Source organism: Rutidosis leptorrhynchoides, chromosome 11 (genome assembly GCF_046630445.1).
Source record: "Rutidosis leptorrhynchoides isolate AG116_Rl617_1_P2 chromosome 11, CSIRO_AGI_Rlap_v1, whole genome shotgun sequence".
Taxonomy (NCBI): Eukaryota; Viridiplantae; Streptophyta; class Magnoliopsida; order Asterales; family Asteraceae; genus Rutidosis; species Rutidosis leptorrhynchoides.
The window spans coordinates 201,790,383-201,797,611 of record NC_092343.1 but is presented as its reverse complement, the minus strand read 5'-3'; positions in this window follow the sequence as shown (position 1 = coordinate 201,797,611).

The following is a 7,229-nucleotide window of genomic DNA, read 5'->3' as shown; positions in this document are numbered from 1 at the left end:
CACCATCATTATCTGATGAGGCGTTACTCGGGATATGAACGTTGGATGGGTTTTGGTAGTTTTTGTTACCCAATTTATGAAAACGATTCCCAACAGCAGTCGGAGTAAAGGGAGATGTTGGGATCTGGTAGTTGATCGGAAATTGAGCATTTTTTGTGATCGGTTGATTGTTGTATGGTGGTCGCCGGTAACGGTAAGTAGCAGGTGTGAAGGGAGATGAAGCGATGGGGGGCATTTTCTATTTTTGCAATTATGTATATTTGACTGAATAATTGAAAGAAGAAGAACTGAATTTACCAGATTAGAGATTGGAGCTTTGGAGAAGATGACCGTTCATCTTGATGTTGGTTTTTTTTTTTTTTTTTTTAAATCTAAGAAATGCTAAAACAGAACATGAAGATGAAGATTAATAGCAACTGGAGAAGAAAAATTAAAAAGATGGAAGATGAAAAGTGGATCGCAACAGAAGCAGTAACATGCTGTCAAGCTACTCTTGGTGAGAGTGTTTATGAAAAAGAGTTTTACTTTTTTTGGTTTCATTTTAATTTTAATTAAATCTTATTAATTAATTATTATTTCTAAATCTTATTAATAATTATTTTAATTATTAAAATTAAATTATATTGAGTTATTTTAATTAATTATTTTGAATTAAGTACGAGAAGGTATAAAAGTTAGGCAGAAGGAAATCAATTCTAAATTTATAAATTAATTTACACTTTTAAAATAAAATGACAACCAATATTATCTTTTATTATTGGATGTGGATTGTTTAATATCATTTTTAGGTGTTTGATGAAATGTTCAGCTGACCAGTTTCTTAGTCGGGCTCTGTGGTTTCACGGGTCATTAAACTAAATGACTTTAATATTTACGTTTACTTAATATCTAAAACATATCATTAAACTGTTTCGTGGTTCCACGAGTCATTTCACTAGTATACATCAAATTGATAACACTATTATTTGCTTATCATCAACTTCACAATATATAAATTTTGAGATATTCTTTCACAACAGAAATAAGAAAAGAAATTAAGAAAAGTTGAGAGTAATTTTATATAGTTATATTTTAACATTTACACGTACCCGTCCATTTCGCTAACTTTAAGTTTGTAATCCTAGTACTTCATCCGTCCCATAAAAATTATCCACATTACTATTTATATTTGTCCCAAAATAAATATCTCCTACTCAAAATAATGCTAAAATGTCATTAAAATTCCATAATATTCTTCACTTTATAACTCATATAATCTGTAACTATGAAATTCTCTAAACAAATACATTATTCACCAAAATACAATTACATATGAACTGGCATGGACGAATTATAATTGTTAAGACAGTGCCACTTGAATAGACTAGGATAAAGTGATGTTATTTTAATAATCAAGTCGTTTAATGGCTATAAATGATAAATGATAACAAATGCTACCTCATGCATGTGATTTTTTTTTTAACTAAGATTGATAAAACAAGTCACGGATGTAACAGCAGGGCCAGTTTCACCTCTCAAAATCATCAGTCAAGTTCAATGATTAAATCCACTTAATATCCCACTGTTTCATACACTCGCAACGTTATAAGACCTTTTCCCAAAAACCAAGAAGACTACTTATACAAAACTCGATTACATACTCTAAATTTGACATACTATAATTCAAGTAAAGCTGTTATTTAACATGTGTCATCTCCCTAAAAATTTCTACATCTTTTGAAGCCATATTTTATATCTGAACTCTTACTAGAAAACACCTTGATTCATGAAAATCATGAAACATTGTTCGTGTCTTCCTGAATTAACGATAACTCTACATTAACCATCAAATATATAACGGTTATATCCTCCGCTGGTGTATTCCAATTCGAAATTCTTGAAAACACCTTAATTAATAACCAATGATTCAGACTCGTTAACTTTGAGAATGCTGATAAAGCATCAAAAGCTGTTGAAGGTCTTAAAGGTCAGAAGCTTGATGATAAAAGAATGGTACGTTGGAAAAGCTTGAAAAAAGATCGAAATCTTCTTTTCCATTATAAATATTTCAATATTTCTAAGATATTTTTATATCGTCCTCTTTCGTAAATATCCTCGCTGCCATTCTATCCTTAGTACATCGTATCGAAAACTGTTTTGAATTCTAAATTTCAGTAAAACACTGGAAGATTTAAACCTATTGATATTTTGAAGTAATATTGAAATGAAAGCATGAGTTAATGCAATATAATAACACTTGATCAACGTGATTATATTACAGTAAGTCATGCGGAAGTTCCAATGGAATGTGATGGTGGTAATGCTTGATCAACCTTACCGTCACCACGAACCATGTTACTTGACTCGTATTCATCATGAAACCGAACACGACCTGAGAATGGCATTCATAAAACTATCCGCATATCAATCCCGGAGAAATCTTTAATCTTATCATTTTCTTCGATGAAACATTCTTAAACGATTAAGAATCTGAGTTCACATATGGTACTAAAACATTCTTGTTTTCAATTCCAATTGTCATCAGCCAAATTTTGGGACGAAATTTCTTTAACGGGTAGGTACTGTGACGACCTGGAAAATTTTGACTTATTTTTAAGTCAATTATCTAAATTATTGAATGTTTCCGACACGATAAACAAGTATAATGACCTTAAAAAAATATAAATAAAAAAAATTAAAACATTTTATGCATATTCATTTACCCATTCGACCATTCCTACTATTCACAAACTATATTATGTGTTTAAATGTATATGTATATATATAAATAACTTGAAACAATAAGAATTAAGTATGTTATGAAGCATATTAATAAAGTATTAGACATATAATTTCATACTACAAACTTATTAGTTTTCGAGCAAAATATATCGCTAACTACGTATAGCTAGAAACTAGATAGGTAAACTAATAGATAAGGTTAATGACAAATGATAAAAAAAAAATAATTTAAATTCATAAGCATACAACTCATTTTCTAATCTTTCTCTCATTCGCAGTTGCAACATGATAAACACAATTCCAACATCATCTTTCACTTTACATCACTACTCATCACTTTAATAATTCACAACAAGACATAAACCAATCAATCACCAATTTCCAATTCACAACACAATTCACGGAATATTTTATATTTCATTTCTTATTTTAGTTTTTATATTAAGTTCTAAGAAGTAGTTTGTGGTATAATTCAATATTGTACGGGTATTGTAATTCAAGATTCTACTAATAAAATATTAATAATAGTTTAGTTCCATATAGAATTAATTTGGTAGTTAACTAATAATGATATGAGTTTAAAATAATTAGTATTAGTAATTAGTAGATAATTAGTATTAGAAATTAGTAATAGTACTCCGTATATAACCTTTGTTGTCTAAATATAACTCAATCTAATATTATAACATTTATAAATATAAACTAAAATAACTAATAGTAAGATTGTGTAAATCTTTGAGGATATCCTTGTTTCTTCTGATTGTTTTGCGTGTGAGATTTCAAGCAAACAAGTCACATCATTCAATCAAATTTTCCCATCCTTATATATATATATATATATATATATATATATATATATATATATATATATATATATATATATATATATATATATATACATCACTCTAGTATTAACTTTCATCTATACAACACTCTTGAAAGGTGGACTTAAGTAAAATATGGGAATGGTAGCTGAATTTATGGGATATAGATAACACACACAACCACTCGTTTAACCATATCTAGTTGTTCTCTTTCTTTCCTACTAAATCACCTACTTTTGACCTGGGCCCCTTTAAATCCGAACTAAAATCTTTATAGATACTAACTATATTGATAATACTACTAACAATTTAGTAAATAAGTTATAATATGTAGTAGTAATAAAATAAGATGTGGATATGTGTGTATTCATGTGTAACTTTCAAATATAGACTCAAAAGTCAATTTCTTTGGAGTGTTAACATAAATTATCGCCATTTTGTTTATGCATGCCATACCCATCGCCATTTTGTATGTGACAGAACACACCCATCACATTATATATATATAACCCATGTTTCTTGTTACTCATTATATATTTTCTTTCATCTGTGTAAACATAAACATAACACTCAAATAAAATCATATAAAGAAAGGAGGACGTTAAGAGATAGGAGTATTGTAAGAATAACTCAGTTTCAAAACCTTTGAAGAATTAAGGTCACTTATCTCGGAACAACCACACACGAATCCGAACCCGTAATTGTTGAATTGCGTGCTTTGCTTACAGTGAGTTCATTTGCTCCCTTTTACTCTTTATATTTTTGGGACTGCGAATACATGCGCTGTTTTTACAACTGCTTTATTAAATGCTTTTGAAATATATTTTGAAATGAGAATACATGAAATGCTTTTATAAATGTTTGACGAGATAGACACAAGCAAAACATTCCTCGAATGAATTATTATGCAGACAGAAGTTCTGTGGATTATTATCGAATTGATTGGACGTGATAATTGCCACTAATTGTTATGAATATTTTCCCCTGATTATTATTTCTTGGTAACCTAAGAATTAGAATCGGGTATGGCCCTAATTCATTCGAATCCTAAAGGTAGCTACCGGGTTTAACACCCTCACCTAGAATGTTCATTAGACGGAAGAGCTAGTGGGCGTGGTGTTTAGTACTTCGAGGTTTATATATTATACAGACGAGATGTTCTGTTTTTGGGGATATTATTGATGCGCATTATATGTTTGTAGTGACCCGAACTTTTCCATGTTTATATATATTAATTGAGATTGATATTTACATGATTAAATGTTTCCAACATGTTAAGCAATCAAACTTGTTAAGACTTGATTAATTGAAATATGTTTCATATAGACAATTGACCACCCAAGTTGACCGGTGATTCACGAACGTTAAAACTTGTAAAAACTATACGATGACATATATATGGATATATATATATATATATAGTTAACATGATACTATGATAAGTAAACTTATCATTAAGTATATTAACAATGAACTACATATGTAAAAACAAGACTACTAACTTAATGATTTTTAAACGAGACATATATGTAACGATTATCGTTTTAAACACATTTAATGTATATATATCATATTAAGAGATATTCATACATGATAATATCATGATAATATAATAATTTAAAATCTCATTTGATATTATAAACATTGGGTTAACAACATTTAACAAGATCGTTAACCAAAAGGTTTCAAAACAACACTTACATGTAACGACTAACGATGACTTAACGACTCAGTTAAAATGTATATACATGTAGTGTTTTAATATGTATTTGTACACTTTTGAAAGACTTCAATACACTTATCAAAATACTTCTACTTAACAAAAATGCTTACAATTACATCCTCGTTCAGTTTCATCAACAATTCTACTCGTATGCACCCGTATTCGTACTCGTACAATATACAGCTTTTAGATGTATGTACTATTGGTATATACACTCCAATGATCAGCTCTTAGCAGTCCATGTGAGTCACCTAACACATGTATAAACCATCATTTGTCAACTAGCATGAAATATCTCATAAAATTACAAAAATATGAGTAATCATTCATGACTTATTTACATGAAAACAAAATTACATATCCTTTATATCTAATCCATACACCAACGACCAAAAACACCTACAAACACTTTCATTCTTCAATTTTCTTCATCTAATTGATCTCTCTCAAGTTCTATCTTCAAGTTCTAAGTGTTCTTCATAAATTCTACAAGTTCTAGTTACATAAAATGAAGAATACTTTCAAGTTTGCTAGCTCACTTCCAATCTTGTAAGGTGATCATTCAACCTCAAGAAATCTTTGTTTCTTACAGTAGGTTATCATTCTAATACAAGGTAATAATCATATTCAAACTTTTGTTCAATTTCTATAACTATAACAATCTTATTTCAAGTGATGATCTTACTTGACACTCTATATGTGAATGTTGGAGTTAGCTATACAGGGTTGAGGTTGATTTCAAAATATATATAGTTTGAGTTGTGATCAATACTGAGATACGTATATATTGGGTCGTGGATTGATTCAAGATAATATTTATCGATTTATTTCTGTACATCTAACTGTGGACAACTAGTTGTAGGTTACTAACGAGGACAGCTGACTTAATAAACTTAAAACATCAAAATATATTAAAAGTGTTGTAAATATATTTTGAACATACTTTGATATATATGTATATATTGTTATAGGTTCGTGAATCAACCAGTGACCAAGTCTTACTTCCCGACGAAGTAAAAATCTGTGAAAGTGAGTTATAGTCCCACTTTTAAAATCTAATATTTTTGGGATGAGAATACATGCAGGTTTTATAAATGATTTACAAAATAGACACAAGTACGTGAAACTACATTCTATGGTTGAATTATCGAAATCGAATATGCCCCTTTTTATTAAGTCTGGTAATCTAAGAATTAGGGAACAGACACCCTAATTGACGCGAATCCTAAAGATAGATCTATTGGGACTAACAAACCCCATCCAAAGTACCGAATGCTTTAGTACTTCGAAATTTATATCATATCCGAAGGGTGTCCCGGAATTATGGGGATATTCTTATATATGTATCTTGTTAATGTCGGTTACCAGGTGTTCACCATATGAATGACTTTTATCTCTATGTATGGGATGTGTATTGAAATATGAAATCTTGTGGTCTATTATTATGATTTGATATGTATAGGTTAAACCTATAACTCACCAACATTTTTGTTGACGTTTTAAGCATGTTTATTCTCAGGTGATTATTAAGAGCTTCCGCTGTCGCATACTTAAATAAGGACGAGATTTGGAGTCCATGCTTGTATGATATTGTGTAAAAACTGCATTCAAGAAACTTATTTTGTTGTAACATATTTGTATTGTAAACCATTATGTAATGGTCGTGTGTAAACATGATATTTTAGATTATCATTATTTGATAATCTACGTAAAGCTTTTTAAACCTTTATTGATGAAATAAAGGTTATGGTTTGTTTTAAAATGAATGCAGTCTTTGAAAAACGTCTCATATAGAGGTCAAAACCTCGCAACGAAATCAATTAATATGGAACGTTTTTAATCAATAAGAACGGGACATTTCAGTTGGTATCCGAGCGTTGGTCTTAGAGAACCAGAATTTTGCATTAGTGTGTCTTATCGAGTTTGTTAGGATGCATTAGTGAGTCTGGACTTCGACCATG